The 25,602-nt window shown below is 40.2% G+C and overlaps 1 long non-coding RNA gene across 1 annotated transcript; it reads left to right on the top strand.

The window, feature by feature from the left end:
• The first annotated feature begins 8,408 nt into the window (after positions 1-8,408).
• LOC113469382 lies at positions 8,409-9,086 on the top strand. Its single transcript, XR_003392826.1, has 2 exons — positions 8,409-8,516; positions 8,906-9,086. It is a non-coding gene; the product is annotated as an uncharacterized LOC113469382 (long non-coding RNA).
• The last annotated feature ends 16,516 nt before the right edge of the window (positions 9,087-25,602 follow it).

Below are 25,602 nucleotides of genomic sequence, written 5' to 3'. Positions count from 1 at the left end.
GTACCATGAATAATTGGCATTTCAATGAAAAAAAAAAAGATCAAAAAATTTCTGTTCTTGTGTTGACCCAGCACCTACATAATTATAGGTACATGGGCAGTAGGTACATATTGCCTTGCCTATCTGATTACGGTGAAACATCAAGATGGCTATGCTCTTACCTCTTTCTTAGTAAATAGTACTTGGTTCATTTTGATCAACAACTTGTGGAATTTTCTGGAACAGCAAAAATTATATAGAATCAACAAAAGAGAAATAAAACATTCTTACAGGTTGTGGGTGGCAAAAAAGAAATGTAAGTTACGAATCGTAGTTGAAGTAGTTGTAAGTTACGAATCGTAAAGAAATTGTTGTTTACTAATGGGCCGTGTTAGAAGCTCCTATTAGGGACCTAAGACGTGTTAGGTACATAGTGAAGTCAGTTTTTTTTTCTTTTTTTTTCATTTTTATTTTGTTTTTTAATATTTTAATACATACCTACCTAAGTACGATTAATTTCTCTATTAATGATTTTATTTCGCCGGCGTATCTAACTAGTCTCTAGTATTTACTCACGGATAATCTGATATGTACATATGTAACCTATGTATAAGATAGGTAGGTAACTATTAGGTACATAGATCATATATAAAATACCTTATATATGATACCATCATATGTAAATACCTAAATACGAGACATGTCTAATGGTATACCTACTAGGTCCTACATACCATGACAATATTGAGGGGCGTTGGAGGGAGAGAGAGAGGGGCGTTGGAGGGAGAGAGAGAGAGAGAGAGAGAGTCGTATATATATAGCGGATGGTGGCAAATAGTATGAAGTATGAACACGAAACGAATAAGCGTGAAAAATTCACTTCAAATTTTGCTGATTAGGTAACGCGCACTTGAACACAGGCGCGCTCATAAACTATAAACGCGCAACATAAATATGTATAACTACATAAACGCGCAACATAAACATAATTAAATACATAAATTCTCGCACGTAAAACTGTAAAACAATGATCACAATGAACCGAAGTAAAATTGTTCATTCTCTCTCTCTCCCTCTCCCTCTAACGCTCCCCCTCTCTTCTTTCTTTCAGTCTTTCCCTCTCTCCTCTCTCTTTCTCTCTCTCTCTCCCTCTCCCTCTCTCCCTCTATCCTATCTTTCTCATCACTAAAAAAAAAGTAAAAAAAACAACAAAGATCCTGTCACACTAAAATGACTAAATAAATAAGGGGAAAAAAAAATCTGGTGTGAACATCACACGACTTTTTATTACTTACGTAATAAATAAATATTATTTGTGATTTTCAATTACTTACGTAATAAATAAATATTAAATATTATTTGTGATTTTCAATACCTTTGCCAATGCTGGTATAGAAGCACTAACCTTCTCCCATTATCTTCTGTCTTGTTTCAGGTATTTAAGCCTTTATCTTCCTGGTTCTGAATTCTACTAATTGCTATCTTTCCACCACATCATGTTAACGGTGAGTTCTTCCTCATTATTTAAAATTTTCGGATTCTTGGAAACATATCATTCTAATATTGACTTCGATTTCACATTTTCCGATACAGCTTTCACTCTTTCAGTCATAAAATTGACTAATAGAAACACTCTGCGAAAAGGTAAACTTAGGAAGTGGTAGAAAAGAAGAAGAAGAATTGAATTGAATTGAATTGAATGAAATATTTATTTACAAACAATAGTAAGCACAAATGTTAGCTCATCCCCTAAGCTTACAGGAACTTCTAGGGGGTGAGGGTGTTTCCTTCTTCTGTTGGTTCTCACAGCTTCAAAGTGTAGTTCTATAGATAGGTATTTGTCAGATACATATCAGGTTTTCTTCAATTAGTTTTTCAAAGAAGAAGGAGAAGAAGAAGAAGAAGAAGAAGAAGAAGAAGAAGAAGGAAGAGTAGAAATAGGGTTGGATAAAAACGGAGGTGGTAGAGAAAAAGAAGGAACAAATAAGGAGGAGAAGGGGGAAATAAGAGAAGAAGATGTAAAAGATATCATGCTCTTACCGACCAATATTTCAGAACGTAAGCCTGGGACTCAATAGAAAAAAAAAATCTGATGTGAACATCACACGACTTTCCTCATCCTATTGAATGATGCTTTTTTTTGGGTGTTCTTGTTCTTATAGCCAAACTTTTACAATATCTCTGACCGTTTAGTCGGTATAGCTGGAAACCAACCGCAGCACCGATCTCAAACAAACGTTTTGAGTTGCATCCTTTTGTCACATTTGTGAACTACATACCAAATTTCAAGTCTCTAGCTCAAATCTAAAAAAAAAAAAAAAAAAAAAAAAAAAAGAGAGAGAATCAGGGGGACCTCTATTCCATTTCCTTTTCCTCCTCTCTCCCTTTCTTTCTCTCCTCCTCCCTTTTTCTCTTTCTCTTTCCCTCTCTCTCTTTCTCTCTCTCTCTTTCTCTCTCTCTCTGTCTTTTCCTTCCTCCCTTCCTGTCCTTCATTACTCAAATATTTGTATGACTAATGCACAAGTCATATAGGTAGGTGTAGGTATACATATGACTTGTGTGTTGGCTCTTTCATACTGAATGACAATGGATGGAGAGAGGGAGGGAGGGGGGAGAAAGAGAGGAGAGAGAGAGGGAGAGGGGAAATTTTTGTCATAGGCAAAACAAAAGACCATTCTTTGACGTAGGCAGGTAGGAAAAAAATCCTTGTTATGCCATTCCCTCTCTCCCTCTCTTTTCTCCCTCCTCATTCTTCTCTCTCTCCTTCTTCCTCTTTCTTTCTTCTTGAACCTCGAACAATTAGGTATTCTTTTGTAAACACACATCCTCTCTCTCTCTCCCTTTCCCTCTCTCTCTCTCTCCCTCCCTCTCTTTCCCTCCCTCCCTCTCTTTCCCTCCCTCCCTCTTTCTCTCTCTCCCTTTCCCTCTCTCTATATCCCTCCCTTCTCTCCCTCTCTCTCTCTTTCTTTCTTCTTGAACCTCGAACAATTAGGTATTCTTTTTAAACACACATCCTCCCTCTCTCTCTCCCCCCTCTCTCTTTCTCCCTCTCCCTTTCCCTCTCTCTTATTCGCTTTCTAGAATTCTAACCTTCATATGTGTAGCGGGTATTGTAGATACCTTTTTTTTGTTCAGTTAGCTCAACAAGCTAAATGGCCAGGTAGGGATTAGAATCGGTTTAAACTTGGTTTAAGTTGAGGCGGTTAAATTTAAAGATTGGTTAAATCTAAATTGTGGCTATAATTTGACTGTGGCTATAATTTGACACAATCAGATTGTGGCTATAATTTGACTAGATTTAATATTGATTTTGATTGGATTTATCTGTTGTTTCAATTCACTTCAATTAAATTAGCAAGCAGTTCAATAAGATTTAAACAAGTAGCTCGTTTAGATTTAACACTTAGCTCAAATTATTTAGATTTAACAATTTGTTTGATTAGATTTAAGATTCAGTTGATGTAAATGGGTGGTTCGATTAGATTTATCAATGAGTAGTTCGATTAGATTTGTCGTCAATTGAAAATGAAAATCCAATCAAAACGGGGACCCCAATTAGATCAAGTACCCATTTCCAATATACCCCCCCAGGCCACCCACGTATGTACACTATTGTAAACTGGGGCAAAAACAGTCGGATTGGAGAAAAGCATACCTCTCTATTCACTGTTTGAACAGGCTAATTGGAAAACCTATACAAAACCGACCTGAAATTGGAAACTCCACTCGTGTACAAAATTTTTGGGACAATAGACATCTCCGATTTTCCATTGTTTTGACAGGCTTTCCTGAAAATGTCAAACATATTTTTCGGACTTTTTCTGGTACCAGCTCATAAACAGCTCTTGTTGATCGAATTTTCATACCTCTCTATTCACTGTTTGAACAGGCTAATTGGAAAACCTATACAAAACCGACCTGAAATTGGAAACTACACTCGTGTACAAAATTTTTGGGACAATAGACATCTCCGATTTTCCATTGTTTTGACAGGCTTTCCTGAAAATTTCAAATTTATTTTTCGGACTTTTTCTGGTACCAGCTCATAAACCGCTCTTGCTGATCGAATTTCCCGTTCAGAATCGTATTTTCCTTTCAGAAACTGAGACGATTTTCCCTCTTCTTTGTTGATATTGAAAAAGTCCCAAAGTCAGTCTGTGTCCGAACTTTTTGCTCGTGAGTGTAGACAACCTACCTGAAAAATTCTTTCCCCATGAATAATGAAAACAATGCCCAAGGGCCCTTGAGGAGGGGAGGGGAAGAAAGAGGGAGTGAGGGGTTAAAGGACAGGGGGAGGGGGAGGAGGAGGAAGAAGGGAGATAGAGGACAGGAGGGGAGGAGAGATGGACGGGAAAGGAATGAGCTATAGGAAGGAAGAGGAAGGGAGTTTGGAAATGCAAGGAGAGATGAGAGGAAGGAAGAGAAGGAGGAAGTTTCTGGTTACAAGGAAGGAAGGAGGGGAAGAAGTACAGAATTAAGTTGGATAGGAAGGAATTTGGGGATAGAGGAAGAAGAGGAAGGGGGTAGCAGAGAATTGGAGGATAAGGGGAGGGGTAGGAGGTTGATTTGGGGATGCAAAAAGATTGAAGAGAATGAAAGAGAAAGAGGAAGTCTGGCTGAGGGACTTTAAACAGAGAGTAGATCAGAAGTCTCGCTGAAGGACTATAAGCAGAGAGTAGATCAGCGTCTAGCTAGGGGACTATAAACAGAGAGTAGATCAGAAGTCTGGCTGAGGGACTATAAACAGAGAGTAGATCAGCGTCTAGCTAGGGGACTATAAACAGAGAGTAGATCAGAAGTCTGGCTGAGGGACTAAAGTCTGGCTGAGGGACTATAAACAGAGAGTAGATCAGAAGTTTGGCTGAGGGACTATAAACAGAGAGTAGATCAGCGTCTAGCTAGGGGACTATAAACATGGAGAAGACTAGCCCAAATTTCCTCACGCTATATCAATAGCGAAGGGCATCCCACTCGGAAAATTTTGTTTGGCCAAAACCAGTTGGCCTCAAAGCGATCACTCTAAAGCTGATCGAGAGGCCGACGACATACGCCGACCCCATCTGAACATGGGAAAAGGACATGCCTTTTCCACAAGTTTGGCCATGCCTCGGGATGAACTAGCGGGATTCCGGAGCGAAGCGACGGAATTCAGCTAGTAACTACATAAACGCGCAACATAAACATAAATGAATACATAGTTAAATACATAAATTCTCGCACATAAAACTGTAAAACAATGATCACAATGAACCGAAGTAAAATTGTTCACTCTCTCTCTCTGTCCCTTTTTCTTCTCTTTCTCTCTCTCCCCCCTCCCCCTCTCTCTTCTTTCTTTCAGTCTCCCCCTCTCTTCCTTTATCCTGTCTTTCTCATCACTTGTTTTCCTATTTTAGAGAAATATTGACAGACAAAAAAGTAAAGTAAAAAACAACAAAGATCCTGTCACACTAAATTGACTAAATGAGAGAGAGGGAGGGAGAGAGAGAGAGGGAGGGAGGGAGAGAGGGAGGGAGAGAGGGAGGGAGAGAGGGAGGGAGAGAGAGAGGGAGAGAGATAGAGAGAGGGAGAGAGAGGGTTTGGGACTACAAGGAATGATGGTTAACTAGGATAGGAGGGAATAGAGGGAGGGGAAAGAAGATAGAAGGGAGGGAAAGATAAAGGGGGTGAAAGAGGAAAGGGGATATTAGAAATGGAACACATGCATTGAGGGTTTAGGGGATTGGAAGTGGGGTTTTAATTTTAAGTTTCAGGGGTCAAAGGAGAGCAGTGGGTTTTGGGGGCCAAAGGAGGGACTTTCGATTTTAGGGGCCAAAACCATACCTTTCAAGAATATTGTCCCTTGTGGGAAAGTTTTAGTGTGGGACTTTAGTGTGGTTTGGCAATAATTCCGAGTAACAATGGGGTTTGGAGTTTATTAATAGACAAGAGTATTGACTAAATAAATAAGGGAAAAAAAAAATCTGGTGTGAACATCACACGACTTGCTATTACTTACGTAATAAATAAATAAATAAATAAATAAATATTATTTGTGATTTTCAATACCTTTGTAAATGCTGGTATAGAAGCACTACTAATTTTCTCCCATTATCTTCTGTCTTGTTTCAGGTATTTAAACCTATATCTTCCTGGTTCTGAATTCTACTAATTGCTTATCTTCCCACCACATCATGATGTTAACGGTGAGTTCTTCCTCTTTATTTAAAATTTTCTGATTCTTGGAAACAAACATATCATTTTAATATTGACTTCAATTTCAAATTTTCCGATACAGCTTTCACTCTTTCAGTCATAAAATTGACTAATAGAAACACTCTGCGAAAAGGTAAACTGAGGAAGTGGTAGAAAAGAAAAAGAAGAAGAAGAATTGAATCGAATGAAATATTTATTTAAAAACAATAATAAGCACACATGTTAGCTCATCCCCTAAGCTTACAGGAACTTCTAGGGGGTGAGGGTGTTTCCTTCTTCTGTTGGTTCTCAGCTTCAAAGTGAAGTTCTGTAGATAGGTATTTGTCAGATACATATCAGGTTTTCTTCAATTAGTTTTTCAGCAGCACAAATACTCTGAAATCGCATCTAATTATCTGAAACTTTGAAAGTCTGACACTGTGAAACTCAAAATATTCACTAGTTTTTTTAGTCGATATCCGAAATTCGAATGGTCTCAAGCTAAGCATGTTAGTTTTCTCTGGTCTGTAGTACACCAGCAAAAGCCCATTTTTGATGAAGATATAAGGTCAAGGCAGGGTCGAGGCGAGGCTCGGGTCATTAAGTAAATTAATTAAAGATGGTCATCGAACAATACCCAAAAGCCCCAAAAATCTTCGTAAAACTTCCCACCGGTTACAGTTTGATACCCTCCAAAATGAAAACCCGTCACCTGTTAAAATTAGAGTTCACGTGGGATGCATTTCAGGAAATCCCTATTTCCCCGAAACGAGAGTTCCTGTGGGTTCCAGGAAGTGTGTGCAAGTTTCAATTTCCACCATATGTAAACCTTCCCCCTCACATCACGTACACAGTCTTCCACTCTGTTTTCCCCGAACGACTCTATAACAAATCCAACCCTCCAAAATGAAAACCCGTCACCTGTTAAAATTAGAGTTCACGTGGGATGCATTTCAGGAAATCCCTATTTCCCCGAAACGAGAGGTCCTGGGTTCCAGGAAGTGTGTGCAAGTTTCAATTTCCACCATATTTATGTAAACCTTCCCCCTCACATCACGTACACAGTCTTCCACTCTGTTTTCCCCGAACGACTCTGTAACAAATCCGCAATATTTCAAGATTTTCAAGACGAGGGAAAAACATGAACGGGAACGAGGGAAAAAAAACATGCTATGAAGATGAACACAACGAAGCGGGGAGTTTTCCCCAAAGTTATTGCGGGGAAAATTAGCAAAACTTGTGGAAACCTGGGGAGCTTTTTATCACGAGAGAAAAAAGTTTCGTACGATTTTAACAAGTTGGTAAAAATAAAACTTGCTACGATTTTTAACAAGTTGGAAAAATGAGATTGACGGATTTTTTTATTTTTTTTTACTCGCAAGAGTTGCTGAAGCCAGCGCAGAGCGCAGCGGTGCGAGTTTCTAAAAGTCAGCGAGGTGAAACAACATTGAGCGTGTTTTGTATCCGGATGTCATTAGTGATGGGAAAAATGAAACTTTTCAGGGCTCCGGATCCCAGGTTTCGAAACGCTCTAAGGTTTCGGATCTGAGTTCCGAAACTGAAACCGAAACCTTGAAACCTTCGGGTCCGTTACGTAACGAAGCAGACTTAAGCAGTAAGCAGGGAGGTTTCAGTTTCAGTTTCAGTTCAGTAGGTATATCGACATAGTTTGTAGTGCGCTTGCGCTTCTGTCTTTCTCTTTCCTTTATTCAAGTTCCGAAACTTTAACTCAGCGGTTTCATGAAACCGGATCCGTATTCTCGGTTTCGAAACCCGAGTGAAGTTCATGTGAGTGAAGGCGACATAGCTTGTTGCCGAAATGGAGGGTGAAACCCCCGCCACTGAAAAAACCTTAACCGGTTTACAGTTTCAAGTTAATATGAAGTTAGCCGTTTTTTTACAGTGACCTTTAAACCCTGTTTTCTCTTCAGTCGACTCAAACTTGAGCTATTTTTGCTCAAGTTTCAGACGAGGAGGATTCAGCTCTAGGTGTAAGATGAGTGTTTCACCGCCGTTTTTATTTCGTAGCGATGAAACAACTGCTACATTGGACGCTTGTGGTCTGTGTCGTAGCATGCCCATCCCGTAGTATGCCTCTCATCAGATGGGCGAGAAGAGACACAATACTTCCCATTTAGGTGCTGGCTCAACACGAGAACACCAGAAAGTAACCCGTTGAAATATTTGCAATCGAAAAACGAAGTATTAATTAATCTTTTTTCCCCATTATTTTTTTAGAAAACTCTACTTTATCTTTTACAGTGCCCCTGTTCGTAAGGAATAGCGCCCTGAGGAACCTCGTGGCGCGGAGGATCTATCCGTTCATTTTGGTGATCGTGGTGGTGGTTTTCGTCATCTACGTCCAGGTAAGCAAACGCTAGGCCTCGGGTTTGATTCCCGTTCGGGGCGAACTTTTGCCCCTCCCCCTTTTGTTCCCCCCCTCGCTGAAATCCTGGACCTAATAGTATTTAATTAGCTAGGTAGTAGGTACATATCTAATTAGGGACTTTAAAGAGGGAGGAGACCAGCCTGAAATTGGGTGCTAGACAAATACTCGTAAATTTTTGTAGCCAAACCAAATGTCAGCCCAAAAGCAATCACCCTAAGGCTGATTGGGAGGCTGACGAAAAACGTCAACCCCTTACGTATGGGAAAAGGCAATAAAGAAAAATAGAATAGAACATACCCTGTGTTTACTGCCAGAAGCATTTTTTCCAGTTTCCTATAACTGTTTTTGTTCCGATTTTCCCCTCAGGTGGAGCAATTCATTCAGCTGTACGAGCACATTAAGAATGATAAATACCTCATCGGCCGGACCTTGGTCAACTACAATTCCGCCAAGAATAGGCCGGGAGCCAGCGCTTCTAGAGGAACTCAGACGGCCACGTGAAAGACCCTCTAATCCTGCACTGAGAAAATATCCTACAATATCCCCATGGATTCATAGAGAAAAGCCATCGAGCCAATCGTACCCCCCTATTCGCCCCCCCCCTCCCCCCCATTACCAGACGCCCAGTCAGTTGGAAAAAGAGCAAATTGAAACGAAATTATCGAAAGATAAACATCACGGGTTCAACGTTTACCCTGTAGTGACAGTAGGTGAATGAACATCGGAGCCCTTTAACTGACGCGTTTGAGGGAATTCATTGTCTGAGCGAAAGAATGTCAAATCATGAGAACCATTTGTGTTAATAGTGAAGAAGATACTGTATTGTTTTGTCCTATCGATCATCTCAACCCAAGGATTGGTTGGCAACTCTTCTCCATGCTTCTCTATCTTGGGTTAATCTCTTCAGCTCACTGTAGGAATCTGTGCCAGCATACTCCATGATCTGCCCCATGAAGCTCATGCGGTTCCTTCCGCTTCTTGTTTTGTACAATTGAGAAATCATATCGAAGAAGAATTCTCCACAATACTTGATAGATGAATGCACATTGAAGTACTTTAACTGCAGCCATTGAGTGAATTAATTGAGAGAGCGGATAAATATCAGATTGTGAACCTTGAGAGCAATGTACCTATAAGCATGTATAGCCTTTGATTGAGCGAATGAAAACCCGAATCATGAATCTGGAGAACAGTTTTTGGTGATGGGTGAAGTTGAGATTCTTTCGCTTTCCACTGTACCTGAATTTTTTCTTCTTTAAGTGCCACAACTAAACGTTACTGAATTGATACTATTTTTTTTTCTTTCTCAATAGATCTCTTTTCTACACCATATGCACAAGTTGCAGTAATTCGATTCCTGGTATTCCATCCTCTCTGTTGAGTTTTGCCCTAAATAATGACAATTGAAGATTGTCATGACCTTCATGACACACTTAAACACAAACATGTTAGTGACTACACGATGTTGCTAAAATCACACAACATGACTCGATTTTGCACAAATGACACAATATTGCTCAAATGACACAACATGAATCGGTTCTGCTCAAATGACACAGCATGCCACGATTTTGTCCCACTAGGAGACACAGGGCTCAAGCGAAACTTCCGGGGCGGAAAAAAACACACACGGAAAATCTTTGTTATTCAAATCACACGCAAGAGCACCGAATTCAATTCAAATTGACAACGTGCTGGAGCCTCCCCTCGACCCTTTCTCCCACTCAGAAAGGGGTACCCCTCCCCTACCCCTCCCCTCTTTTTCATAGATGCCCCCTCCAGCTCTGCTGAGAGAGGAGGGACCACTTTTTTATAGAGTGGTGAAGCTTCCCCTCGAACCCTCCCTCGCACTCAGCCATCTGGGTTTCCTCTCCACCGCTAAGAATGGAGGAACCTCTTCCAATAGAGTGGTGGAACCTCTCCTTCCTCCTGTACTACCAACGGGTTGCCTGCATGCCTGCTCCTTTCAGTTATTCAAAGAGTGGAGGAGGGCCTGTCTCCTGGTCTAGAATGAAAAGTCCCTAGAAAAGGGGGTCCTTTCGTGTCATGTTCACTTCATGCGAATCCTGACTCTGTGGAGGGAGCTACAAGTTCCTATCGATGGAGGAGCACCTTCTTAGTTCTTTCTCTCATTGCTAAGAAAGGAGGACCTCCTCTCTCTCATTTATAAGAAGGTTTGGCCCCCTTTGTACGCTGCTAAGAATACCGAGCTTTCTTTCTCCCCTTATTAAGAGTAGAAAGCCATTTCTCTCACTGCTAAAAATGGAGGGCACCCCTCCTCATTGCTATCGGTGAACGGCCATCCCTCCTGCACTGCTAAGAGAGGAGGGCCCTTCCACTCTACTGTGAGCGGGAAACCCCCCTGCCTGGAAGGTGAATAAAAAGAAAGCGGAAAATGTCGAAAACTGTTGTGCTTTGTGTGTTGGAATCGAAAAGAAAGTGTTTATGTTTCTACATTGTACGGTGTACGAGTATATGGTATGACTCAACATGATGTTTCTTTTTACTCAATTTAACAAGACATTTGACTCAATCTGACACATTTAACTCAAGATAAAGAGTAAATTGAGTCGGTACTATAGTCAAGGCTCCGTTGAGGACGCTGCTATTCATTAGCAAGGTTTTTGTATTTTCTTTTGGGTCGGTACTATGGTCAAAGCTAAATTGGGGATGTTTCTATTCATTACCATGGTTTGTGTATTTTCTCTTGGGTAGAGGCTCGGGACTCGGTTGTGAACGCCCACTAAGTCTGTCAGGCAGTCGGAACGTGTGTGGCGGAAAAAGCTCGAGACCCGGGTCTGTCAGACGGTATGACAGACCTGGCTCTGTGAGATCGCGGTCTGTCAGACCGTTTAAGTGAAAGTGGCGGGTATTAATTAATCTATGAAAAAGTAAAGCGTGTGGAGCAATGTGCACGGCACCACACGGTATGTTTTGTTTCCCCTCGTGGTACTCAGTCATGCGTAACATTCAAACTTTTTTAAGGGCGAATGAACGATTTGCGACTTTGCGACAAATCCCGCGACACGCGATATTTCATTTCGAATTCTTTCTTCCTATTTCTCTTCCTCCTCTTTTTCTTCTTCTCTTTTCCCCTCTTTTCCTTTTCTTCATCTTATTCTGCTTCTTATTCTTTCTTCTTCGTTTGGTACTTCAATCCTTCCCCAGCAGGTACTTTGTATTTCAGAATACCATTTGTGAATTTGTCGCCTTCTAAAAAGGGATGTACCTATTCATGTGTTGTATTTTGGAATTTTTAACTTGTATTTTATACACTACAAACTATGTACAACATCCATCCTGAAAATCCTTCTCGGAAGTAGGTTCTCTAAAGATTCAGGAATTCCTGACTTTATCTCTAAAAGTTCATGATTCTTTCAGTTGAAGCTCCGCAAATCAAACCAAAAAGTCAAACACATCATGAAAATAATTGACTAGACTACAAAAGTGACCCAAGTCTCAACTTCGACTGAGGGGTATCACTATCAAAATTCCTCTAACCCCGATCTTGGGGTTTTCAAACAACCACATCAATGTTGAGTAAGTTTTCGTGCATCAGCAGAAACGTCTGTGTAAGAACTGATTGATAAAACTTTCCGGCGAAAGGAAATTAAGGGGCGTTTATTTCGGGGGGTTTCCAATTTCTTGCCTTCTCAAGGAACCCTTAACTTTAAGTCAACTTGAACTTGGGGTTCCACGTGCGATGAACTTTGAAATTTTATTCTTGAATAAACCTTCGGGGACGAGCTGTGTCCACACTAAATCTGTCTTATTTTCTTCTTCTTCAAAACTTTTCCTTAGGCGAGCCAGTCACTATGTGGTAGACATGACAGGTACACCTGATTAGATCCGTCTTTCAGGTCTACTGATGATCACAAACAGTATCAGGTAGACCTGACAAGCGGACCTGATGAGGTGTATTTGACAGTGGCTGGCCTTAGTAAAGACTTTTGAAAGGTTCTCCTGTTGTCCAACGTACATAAGAATATTAGTTCGTTGATATGGAGAGTCGAGCTTAGTCAGAAGACTTCTGACATGGGAAGTAAAGAAACAATAGGTACTTCAATAAACAAAGAAAACGCTGATACTCGTATTATGTGGTTTGAAATCCACTCTTCCCTGTTCCAAAGAAATCAAATCAAAGGAAACAACCTTCTGAGATAGAGGCTGGACTCCTTTTGAGCTCAGGTGAAATTTTGTGGTTAACATCTCAATAAAGATTTCGTGAGGTTTCGGTTAACGTCTCAATAAAGTTTATTAGATTTTCAATTAAGATAACCCTGAATACTGAATGACCTCCCTAGAGAATCCCTTCTCTCTTCTTCTTCTTCTTGTTTTTTTTTCTTCTTTTCCTTCAGCTTCTTCTGTTTACTTATTCGTTGTCTTCCATGTCTTTTTCTTTCCTTTCTTGTACTCTTTCTCATTCTTCCTGCGTCCCAGAGAAACCCTTCTCTCTCTACTACTACTTCTCTGTTTTCTTTCTTCTTATTTCCTTTCTTCTACTGTCTTCTTCTTCGTTGTCTTCTATTTCTTCTTCTTCCCTTTCTTCTACTCCTCATTATTCCTGCGTCCCTCGAGTATTCCTTATCCTTTCCATCTTTCGCCGTATGTTAATCTTTTTCTCCCCTCCTTCCTTCTTCTTCGCACCCAGTCCATGTTCTTTTCCCCATTCCTGCCACTTCCCTCATTCTTCCTTTTCAGGGGCAGGGTTTTCCCCCCATTCCTGTCACGTTCCTCGTTCTTTTAGGGTCAGGGGCAGGGTTTTTATGTCCTAACTGTTCTTCTAGATGTGTGTAATCCCTAGTCTCTTTTTTTTCCAGAGCCTCAGGGTTTCAGGGTCGTTTGCTAGTTGATTATGTTGTATAAGATTAGGGGCACCAGGGCGGGATGGGGTCACAACCGTTGTAGTTGTATCGTCTGAAAAAGCATTCTTATTTCTAGTGAAAGCACTCCCATCACTCTCCTATTTTTCGTGAATTCGTGTCGTTGGAAAAGCGGTAGGGTAAAAAGGGTACACGTTACACGTCATAGTTTTCTCTTATGATCTGATGGTAAGCAAAATCGTACGTGTAATCGTGAAGTTGAAAAATTCCTGCTCTACATATAATGTATTTTAAGAGATATTGATAGATTCTGACGTAACATTGTGAAGATTCATCTTGAAAAGAAGAACACAAATAGCTTTTATTCTTCACAGTTTAAGAGATTTTATAGAGGGAACTTCACCTGAAGTCTATCATTCCGAAGGCGAACAGAGAAGGAAGACAGGAGAGGAAAAAGCCGTTCCGAGAACGAAGCACTCCTTCTTCCCTCCCGTGAATTTGTGATATTTTAAGAAAAAGACTTAAAGTCTGGAAAACGCAATGATTTTTTCTTATGATCCAAATTCTAAAGTAAGAAAAAGCGTACGTGAAACTGTATATTTTCCCTCCAAGCAGACTAGTCTGGCTCAAACCCCTTTTTAATGACTGGGCGTATATATAGGGGGGGAAGGGGGGGGGCGAATAGGGGGGTAAAGGGCAGAAAAGGAGGGAAAAATAATGCAACCCCGCCTTCTCCAGTGTTGTCAAACGTCAAATGAAATTCTCCCCGGAACGAAATGACAGAAGAGTCGTTTTAGTGACACGATGGAAAGCCAACCGTAAAAAATACGCATGGAGATGAAGCCGTAATTTGATGATAAATGGAAAAACGGGCTGTACATAGGAATACGTCGATTACAGATGAACAATGTGAACAATTTCTATTTCGTTCAGTTGATAGGGATTGATTTGGGCGATTTTTATATTATGTATTTCATTTCATCTAACAAATCTTTCACAAGCTCAATCCTCCTCGTCCTAGAGCTGAATCCTCCTCGTCTGAAACTTTGGCAAAAATAGCTCAAGTTTGAGTCGACTGAAGAACAGGGTTTAAACGTCACTGTAAAACGGCTAAGTTCATATTAACTTGAAACTGTAAACCGGCTAAGGTTTTTTCAGTGGCGGGGGTTTCACCCTCCATTAGCTATGTCGCCTTCACTCGCATGAACTTCACTCGGTATGTGTGGGGCCGAGAAAAGCCAGCAGTAAGCGAGTGCCCAAATGGTCACCCCATCCGGATACAAAACACGCTCAGAGGAGAAAGAGGGAGGGAGATAAATTGGAGAGTCAGGGAGAAAGTCAAAGGGAAAGAGAGAAAAAGAAGATAAGACGGAGAAGAAAGTAACACAATGTGTGATAGGACAAGGAATGAAAACCAAGGGAGGGAGATAAATTGGAGAGAAAGTCAAAGAGAAAGAGGAGATAATAGGAAGAGAAGAAGGGCGAAGAGAGTGTGAGAGAGTGGAGAAAGCCAGAGCAAAAGAGAAGATATAGAGCGAGAAGGGAGTGTGAGAGAGACAGAAAGAGGAGAGAAGGAGAAGAGAGGAAGAGAACGTGGAGAAAGCCAAATTGAAAGAAAGGTTGATAGTGAGAGAGGGGAGGGAGGGAGAGAGAGAGAAAGAGTTAAAAAGCTTGTGACAACACTGTCTTCTCCATCTCTCGCTCTCTCTCTCTCTCTCTCTCTCTTCCTTCATTTTTCTCTCATGTGTATTTTTTAACGAGAAGAAAACAACCACTTTCGAGAGTGTGAGAGAATGAATGAGAGGGGGGGGAGACAAAGAAAGAAGAGGCAAGAAAGAGGGGGAGAGAGAATGAGAGAAAAGGAAAGCTGTAACAGCTATATAAGGTCTTATATCCTCCTGAAAGCGGAGAGAGAAGGAAGACAATAGGGGCAATCCAGCCGCTTCGAGAACGAACCTTATGTGTTTAGGATAAAATCCGCCCCGGGGCGAGAATTGAACCCGCGATCTAGCTCTTACAAGGCAGACGCGTTACCTTCCAAGCTAAAGCCACAACGCTTAACACAATATGTATATTCTTTCATTTCTTTCCTTCCATTTTCCAACTCGTGACAAGTGACAAAAGTTACCATTCCTTCCCAAGTAACCAAAATGAAACGAAGAAAAACCATTTTGTGGTCACCGTCCACTCCCTTTCCTTTATACTTCGCATTTAATAAGCCTTTCAACAGGTTTTCCTACATTTAAGCCTCTCAGAGTTTTTTTAATTTGGTTCGCATACATATATAAATGGTGTAAGTAAACAACAATAAGGTATCATCTGATATTGACATAACTTAATGTTAAAAGAAGTAGCTACATATGTGACTAACACTCAAGTGTTTTTCGCGCTTTTTATTATTATTCAAGAATATTTTTATTCTTGAATAAAATCTTTATTTTTATTCTTGAATAAAAATAAACTAAGTTTCTTTCCGATTGCTAAGAATAACATATCCACAATCATCACCAAACCAAACGTAAAACAAACAAATAAATAAAATAAATGAATTTCCATTCTGATTTTTAAAATTTATTACGTTCTATTTTAATTGTTGTTATTTGGCTTTGATCAGGGAGTAGACCAGCTTAGTCTGGCTGGACGACCAAATCTCAGAGCAAAGCAATCACCCTAGCTAGGGCTGATTGAGAGACTGACGAAAAACGCCGACCCCGTCTGTACACGGGAAAGGGAAAGATTATTTTATTATTATGTTAAAGCTGTCTCTTTCTGATCCCTTGTGTGTCGCGTCCAAGCCAGAGAAGAAGAAAGAGAGAATTGTATAATTATAATATGAAGTATGGATCTATATTGTAAAATATAAACGCGTTTATGCGGCATATCTATTGAAAACAAATTATCTTCGCAACATCTCAAATCTCAACAAAACATGTGAAATTCTTGAACGCTTCACCTACAAACGGAAAGAGAGAAAAAAAAATCGTGATTTTACATACGTTTCTGAACATTAATTATTTATTTTAGAAAAAAAAAAGAAGAAAAAATCTGTGTTTCGTCCCATCGTTTTTGTTCCGAGTTTTTTTCCAGTTTTGTGTGTATTGTTTTACGTATTTTATTTGTATTGTATACGTATCGTATTGTAGGTACCTAGTTCGTATACGGGAATACACAAAAATCATTCTTAGTAAAAGGAAAATGAAGAAGAAATAATTAAAGTAATAGATTATAATAACAAAATAAGCCGTTATTTTCTGGTGCAGTTTTCTTTTTAATACATTTGATGTGAATCAATCAGTTAAATTCAAACCCAATTCAATTAATTTATTCACAATAATATTTCCAAAACTTGCGAGTGTATAGTGCAACCTACAGCTGAAGCCGCTATTACAACAACAAGGACAACAAAATGTCATCAAAATCCACCCGAGCCAGCCTGGTTAGCTTAGTTGCCCTGAAATGCATCCCACGTGAACTCTAATTTTAACAGGTGACGGGTTTTCATTTTGGAGGGTATCAAACTGTAACCGGTGGGAAGTTTCACGAAGATTTTTGGGGCTTTTGGGTATTGTTCGATGACCATCTTTAATTAATTTACTAAATGACCGGACCCTCGCCTCGACCCTGTATTGACCTTATATCTTCATCAAAAATGGGCTTTTGCTGGTGTACTGCAGACCAGAGAAAACTAACATGCTTAGCTTGAGACCATTCGAATTTCGGATATCGACTAAAAAAAAACTAGTGAATATTTTGAGTTTCACAGTGTCAGACTTTCAAAGTTTCAGATAATTAGATGCGATTTCAGAGTATTTGTGCTGCACGATTAATCTTTTGAAGGCTCGCGAGAGTCGGAAGCTTAACCCATCATTAAGGGTTGTTTACCCCAACACCTAAGCCTCTGAGTGGGCTTTTAGTGTATGAGTGTCACAAGTGAATATTTTGAGTTTCACAGTGTCAGACTTTCAAAGTTTCAGATAATTAGATGCGATTTCAGAGTATTTGTGCTGCACGATTAATATTTTGAAGGCTCGCAAAAGCCAGAAGCTTAACCCATCCTTAAGGGTTGTTTACCCCAACACCTAAGCCTCTGAGTGGACTTTTAGTGTATGAGTGTCACGATTGAAGGCAATCTGTATCGTTTGAAGGCAACCTCCACCGTTTTTTCGCGAAGAGCTACGCCACTATGCGCCGGCATTCTCAAAAGTCGAAAAACTTTTCGAGGTTCATTACGTCTCGTATGTGCTTACAACGCGTTGTTGACTTTATCAACTTGTACGACAAGGTTCACGAGGTTTCGTCGTCAAGATGAAGACGAAGAGAGTTAATTTTATGAAACTCCGCTTTGGAAAAGTGCTTCGGGGCGCAAGTTGTTGAGGTCTATAGCGCGATATGACGAGAAGATTGTTGAAGGATTATGGGAAGCGTACTGTGAGGAAACGGGGAGAGACGAAAGTGCTCTAGAAGAACGGAGGTGAGACGAAAGAAGAACAGGTGGGGATGAAGGGAAACGAAGATAATGGGGATGAAGGAAGATCCGAACTTCTAGAAACTCTAGAGGTCTAGAGGAATGGGGATGAGACGAAAGAACTGAACACGTGGCATGAAGAAAATCGAGGAAAATGCGGGGTTGAAAGAACGGCTGTAGGCAAGAAGAAGATACAAGAAAGGGAGTGGAGGAAGGAAAAGGAAGAAAATGGGGAGAAACGATAACCAGGTAAGATAAGTAGAGAATATGGGATGAAATTTATCAAGCGGCAGGTACCTAGCATCAAAAACTTTTCCTATTGGTCAAATTTCTTCTTCTGCCTTTTTCTCCTCCTACTCCTTCTTCGTCTTCCATAGCAAAATGCACACACATCATGAATTCTGTGCATAAAGTACCACTACCCCTTTCCAACATTCCTGCATAATCTGATTACTCTAAGGACGTTATAAACAGTACAGTACTAATAAGTTATAAAGTTATATATAATAGAATAAGGCAATATAGTACGAATAAGACGTTATAAACGTTATACGGAGAAGTTTTAGATAAGTAAGTACATATAACGTACGGAACTTTTCGTTATGAAAGTTTTCGGCTAGAGTGGAACATTAAATCTGAGCCATTATCAACACACGGGGGTATTATGGCAGTTAGTAGGAAACTATGCTGAACGAGAGTACAATAAGAAATAGGAGAGAGACACGAGAAAGAGAGGAAAGGGAAGGGAAGAGAGAAGGAGAAAGACAAGAGAGTGAAAGAGGAAAAAAGAGGAGAGTGAGGAAGTGAGAAAGAGAAAAGGAGAAGTGAGGAAAGGAAAAGAGAAGAGGGAAGAGAGAGGTGAAAAAGAGAGGGAGTGAGAGAAGAGGAAAAAGACAGAGAGCGAAAGAGAGGTTAGTAACAGAAGAGAGAAGAAAAAAGAAAATGGTGAAAAAAGGAAAGAGAAAAGAGTTGATAAGAATTAGAGGGATACGCGAGGAGAGAAGAGGGAATGTTAGGAAAGAGGTGTGTGAGAAAGGAGAGACGAAAGGGAGATAAGAAATTGATGAGAAACGGGGTGGGAAAGAAAAGGGAGAAGAAGAGGGATAAGGATTTCTAAACTATTGTTTCCAAGTAAATCTTTCCCCTTTTACGAAGTTAAAAGCACATCAGCCGTGGAACAATTTACGTTGTTAGTACCTAAGTAATCTGAGCCATTATCAACACACGGGGGTATTATGGCAGTTAGTAGGAAACTATGCTGAACGAGAGTACAATAAGAAATAGGAGAGAGAAGAAGAAAGGGGGAGAGAGACACGAGAAAGAGAGGAAAGGAAAAGAAAAGAGAGAAGGAGAAAGACAAGAGAGTGAAAGAGGAACAAAGAGGAGAGGGAGGAAGTGAGAAAGAGAAAAGGAGAAGAGAGGAAAGGAAAAGGGAAGAGAGAGGTGAAAAAGAGAGGGAGTGAGAGAAGAGGAAAAAGGAAAGAGAAAGAGTTGATAAGAACTAGAGAGATACGCGAGGAGAGAAGAGGGAATGTTAGGAAAGAGGTGTGTGAGAAAGGAGAGACGAAAGGGAGATAAGAAATTGATGAGAAACGGGGTGGGAAAGAAAAGAGAGAAAAAGAGGGATTTCTAAAACTATTGTTTTCAAGTAAATCTTTTCTCTTTTACGAAGTTAAGCACATCAGCCGTGGCCGTGGAACAATTTACGTTGTTCGTAACTCGTATATGAGTCATGTGAGAACAACGTTTACACCATTTCAACTTTCAGGACCACAACAAACCGTGTGGGGGGAGGAGGCCAGGTGTTTCAGAAAGCTGGGGATTTATTTTGTTAGGTGATGTTGCACACTGCCCGATTGATAAATACGAGTAGTACAGGGCGGAATGGAAATCACACAACTTTCAAAGGCAAAAAGGAATTTTTATTTCATTATTTTTTTTACCAACCTCAGTGGTGTAGTGGTTAGCGCGGTGGACTTCGGATCTGGAAGTTGGTGGTTCGAGTCCAAGTCAAGTCAAAAAATTTAGCGTAGTGCATTAAGCGGGGAACGACATTTGTGACAAGCATTTATGCTTAACACAATTAAAATTCCTATTTCATTATTTCTTTAAAGTTTCAAGCGCGTTCGATTTCCGCACGGTACAAGTTTTTCCTAAACATGGCACACAAGTTTCGTTCTCGGAACGGCTGGTGGAGCAATGTGCACGGCACCACACGGTATGTTTTGTTTCCCCTCGTGGTACTCAGTCATGCGTAACATTCAAACTTTTTTAAGGGCGAATGAACGATTTGCGACTTTGCGACAAATCCCGCGACACGCGACATTTCATTTCGAATTCTTTCTTCCTATTTCTCTTCCTCCTCTTTTTCTTCTTCTCTTTTCCCCTCTTTTCCTTTTCTTCATCTTATTCTGTTTCTTATTCTTTCTTCTTCGTTTGGTACTTCAATCCTTCCCCATCAGGAACTTTGTATTTCAGAATCCCATTTGTGAATTTGTTGCCTTCTAAAAAGGGATGTACCTATTCATGTATTGTATTTTGGAATTTTTACCTTGTATTTTATATACACTACAAACTATGTACAACATCCTGAAAATCCTTTTCGGAAGTAGGTTCTCTAAAGATTCAGGAATTCCTGACTTTATCTCTAAAAAAAGTTCATGATTCTTTCATTTGAACCTCCGCAAATCAAACCAAAAAGTCAAACTCATCATGAAAATTATTGACTAGACTACAAAAGTGACCCAAGTGCCCAAGTCTCAACTTTGACTGAGGGGTATCACTATCAAAATTCCTCTAACCCCGATCTTGGGGTTTTCAAACAACCACATCAATGTTGAGTAAGTTTTCGTGCATCAGCAGAAACGTCTGTGTAAGAACTGATTGATAAAACTTTCCGGCGAAAGGAAATTAAGGGGCGTTTATTTCGGGGGGTTTCCAATTTCTTGCCTTCTCAAGGAACCCTTAACTTTAAGTCAACTTGAACTTGGGGTTCCACGTGCGATGAACTTTGAAATTTTATTCTTGAATAAACCTTCGGGGACGAGCTGTGTCCACACTAAATCTGTCTTATTTTCTTCTTCTTCAAAACTTTTCCTTAGGCGAGCCAGTCACTATGTTGTGCATCAGCAGAAACGTCTGTGTAAGAACTGATTGATAAAACTTTCCGGCGAAAGGAAATTAAGGGGCGTTTATTTCGGGGGGTTTGCAGTTTTTTGCCTTCTCAAGGAACCCTTAACTTTAAGTCAACTTTAACTTGGGTTTCCACGTGCGATGAACTTTGAAATTTTATTCTTGAATAAACCTTCGGGGACGAGCTGTGTCCACACTAAATCTGTCTTCTTCTTCTTCTTCTTCTTCTTCTTCTTCAAAACTTTTACTTAGGCCAGCCAGTCACTATGTGTCCCCTAGAGCACTTTTGTCTCTCCCTTTCCTTCATTTTCTTCTTCCTTGATCCCCCATTTTCCTCTCTTTCCTTCATCACGCGTGTTCTTCTTTCGTCTCTCCCCGTTTCCTCAGAACGCTTCCCATAATCCTTCAACAATCTTCTCGTCATATCGCGCTGTAGACCTCAACAACTTGCGCCCCGCAGCACTTTTCCGAAGCGGAGTTTTATAAAATTAACTTTCTACTTTCTTCACTCTTCACTCGACATGACAGGTACACCTGATTAGATCCGTCTTTCAGGTCTACTGATGATCACAAACAGTATCAGGTAGACCTGACAAGCGGACCTGATGAGGTGTATTTGACAGTGGCTGGCCTTAGTAAAGACTTTTGAAAGGTTCTCCTGTTGTCCAACGTACATAAGAATATTAGTTCGTTGATATGGAGAGTCGAGCTTAGTCAGAAGACTTCTGACATGGGAAGTAAAGAAACAATAGGTACTTCAATAAACAAAGAAAACGCTGATACTCGTATTATGTGGTTTGAAATCCACTCTTCCCTGTTCCAAAGAAATCAAATCAAAGGAAACAACCTTCTGAGATAGAGGCTGGACTCCTTTTGAGCTCAGGTGAAATTTTGTGGTTAACATCTCAATAAAGATTTCGTGAGGTTTCGGTTAACGTCTCAATAAAGTTTATTAGATTTTCAATTAAGATAACCCTGAATACTGAATGACCTCCCTAGAGAATCCCTTCTCTCTTCTTCTTCTTCTTGTTTTTTTTTCTTCTTTTCCTTCAGCTTCTTCTGTTTACTTATTCGTTGTCTTCCATGTCTTTTTCTTTCCTTTCTTGTACTCTTTCTCATTCTTCCTCCCTCCCAGAGAAACCCTTCTCTCTACTACTACTACTACTACTACTACTTCTACTTCTCTATTTTCTTCTCCGTTGTCTTCCATTTCTTCTTCTTCTTCTTTCCTTCCTTCTACTGTCTTATTCTTCTTCTTCATTGTCTTCTATTTCTTCTTCTTCCCTTTCTTCTATTCCTCATTCTTCCTGCGTCCCTCGAGTATTCCTTATCCTTTCCATCTTTCGCCGTATGTTAATCTTTTTCTCCCCTCCTTCCTTCTTCTTCGCACCCAGTCCATGTTCTTTTCCCCATTCCTGCCACTTCCCTCATTCTTCCTTTTCAGGGGCAGGGTTTTCCCCCATTCCTGTCACGTCCCTCGTTCTTTTAGGGTCAGGGGCAGGGTTTTTATGTCCTAACTGTTCTTCTAGATGTGTGTAATCCCTAGTCTCTTTTTTTTCCAGAGCCTCAGGGTTTCAGGGTCGTTTGCTAGTTGATTATGTTGTATTTAACGTCTCAATAAAGTTTATTAGATTTTCAATTAAGATAACCCTGAATACTGAATGACCTCCCTAGAGAATCCCTTCTCTCTTCTTGTTTTTTTTTTTTTTCTTCTTTTCCTTCTGCTTCTTCTGTTTACTTATTCGTTGTCTTCCATGTCTTTTTCTTTCCTTTCTTGTACTCTTTCTCATTCTTCCTGCGTCCCAGAGAAACCCTTCTCTCTCTACTACTACTTCTCTGTTTTCTTTCTTCTTATTTCCTTTCTTCTACTGTCTTCTTCTTCGTTGTCTTCTATTTCTTCTTCTTCCCTTTCTTCTACTCCTCATTATTCCTGCGTCCCTCGAGTATTCCTTATCCTTTCCATCTTTCTCCGTATGTTAATCTTTTTCTCCCCTCCTTCCTTCTTCTTCGCATCCAGTCCATGTTCTTTTCCCCATTCCTGCCACTTCCCTCATTCTTCCTTTTCAGGGGCAGGGTTTTCCCCCCATTCCTGTCACGTTCCTCGTTCTTTTAGGGTCAGGGGCAGGGTTTTTATGTCCTAACTGTTCTTCTAGATGTGTGTAATCCCTAGTCCCTTTTTTTTCCAGAGCCTCAGGGTTTCAGGATCGTTTGTTAGTTGATTATGTTGTAAAAGATTAGGGGCACCAGGGCGGGATGGGGTCACAACCGTTGTAGTTGTATCGTCTGAAAAAGCATTCTTATTTCTAGTGAAAGCACTCCCATCACTCTCCTATTTTTCGTGAATTCGTGTCGTTGGAAAAGCGGTAGGGTAAAAAGGGTACACGTTACACGTCATAGTTTTCTCTTATGATCTGATGGTAAGCAAAATCGTACGTGTAATCGTGAAGTTGAAAAATTCCTGCTCTACATATAATGTATTTTAAGAGATATTGATAGATTCTGACGTAACATTGTGAAGATTCATCTTGAAAAGAAGAACACAAATAGCTTTTATTCTTCACAGTTTAAGAGATTTTATAGAGGGAACTTCACCTGAAGTCTATCATTCCGAAGGCGAACAGAGAAGGAAGACAGGAGAGGAAAAAGCCGTTCCGAGAACGAAGCACTCCTTCTTCCCTCCCGTGAATTTGTGATATTTTAAGAAAAAGACTTAAAGTCTGGAAAACGCAATGATTTTTTCTTATGATCCAAATTCTAAAGTAAGAAAAAGCGTACGTGAAACTGTATATTTTCCCTCCAAGCAGACTAGTCTGGCTCAAACCCCTTTTTAAGAGAATTCTCATCTATTTTCAACGTATCAAACGTGTCAACCGATTCATACACATCATTCACCGGTGCCATGTCAATCGCGCACTATCTGTCACGAAGTACGTCACTGTCGCTTTCAAACGCATTAAACGTGTCAACCGATTTATATTCAAACTCTCCACCGGTACCTTGTCAAACGCCTTTCCGTCCTATCAAAATCAGAAGCTATCAACTGCCTTACCCGTAATATAAGTACCTTAACGCGCATTATCTGCAACAAAGTACGTCATCTATTCTCAACGCTTCAAACGTGTCAACCGATTTATACACATCAAAAATCCGTGAAGCCATCAAACGCTTTGTGTATATCAAAGCTCAGAGTTACGTTGTATTAAGCGACGCTTTAAGATGGGAGGTATTGGGGAGAGACCGGTGATGAATTGTTGTCAATACATCACTCACACACGTACAATGTAACAATCCTCCTCTCTCCCAATCCTCCCTTCCATTTAATACCTTCCATTTCCCCTCCCCTCGTTTAATACTTCCTATTCTTCTCCTTTCCCATTGAACATTCCCCCTCCCATTTCCTTTCCAAGCCTAATATCCCTACACGCCAAAGCATCAAGATCCCTATTATTATCAAAATATTACCTCCCTTTTTCCCTCCTCTTTACATTTCCCCCCCTATATTCCTTATTCACCTCTCCCTATTACTTCCCTCTACGTTTTCCCCCTCATCAAGATCCCTATTATCAAAATATTACCTCCCTTTTCCTTCCTTTTTACGTTTTCCTCCCCCTCCTTCATTTACCTCTTCCTTTTCCTGATTGCCTTCGTTTCCTTTTGTAATATAACTTGCTTCCTTCCTCTTCCTCTCTCCATTCTCTTACCCAAAACCATCCTACCCTTTCTCATTTGTCATACCTGCTAACAGCGCCTTCAATTTTCATGTATCATTTTCCATGAGCCCAAATTCCTTGCTGCTTGTTCCATGCAGGGACAGGTGAAGAGGAGCCTTATCATTTATCGTTGAAAATAGATGAGAATTCTCATAAAAAGGGGTTTGAGGCAGCCTAGTTGGCTTGAAGGGTAAGGCCAGTCCCTCCCGAGGTAAACTTTATCCTTGGCTTTCTTGTATCCTGTCCTGCTTTCTAATCTTCCTTCGATTTCGGGACGATAAAACCTCCGTTGTTACTCTAGAACTACATGCAAAATCGTATATAGAGTTAAAACTTGGAGTTTACTTCGTTTAATCAATGGTGTATTCCTCCACCCCCCAATTCCCAATGGTTTCGTGTTCATTTGAATTTTTGATCACAAAGATTAGTGCCCATTATTGGAACAGTTTCAATGGATACCTTCCATTTTATAGGTTACCTTTACCGTCATGATGCCACGGAACCATTTGTTTTAATTACCGCCCGCGTTTAATCTTTTTTGTTGGGAAATTTGTAACCCCATATCGTCATGATGCCACGGAACCATTTGTTTTAATTACCGCCCGCGTTTAATCTTTTTTGTTGGGAAATTTGTAACCCCATATCCCCCCCCCACTTTAATCTTTTTTGCTGGGAAATTTGTAACCCCAATGAAAACTGCATGTATTAGTGTTTGGCCATAGTATGAATACCTTATATGTATTCTACGGTCAATATACATTATGTATTGTGCATAATTATTATGGTCCACCTATGTACATGAAAGTTGGAAACAATATTATACAGGGTGACTGTGAAGATATGACTGATTATTTTTTATTTCTTCAAAAGGCCAAATCAAAAGGAAAAAAAAATCTTCATATAAAATAATATGGTAAATCGAAAGAGATATCT

The sequence above is a fragment of the Diaphorina citri genome, unplaced genomic scaffold, assembly GCF_000475195.1.
Source record: "Diaphorina citri unplaced genomic scaffold, Diaci psyllid genome assembly version 1.1 scaffold1052, whole genome shotgun sequence".
Classification (NCBI taxonomy): Eukaryota; Metazoa; Arthropoda; class Insecta; order Hemiptera; family Psyllidae; genus Diaphorina; species Diaphorina citri.
This window is presented reverse-complemented; position numbering and strand designations above follow the sequence as displayed.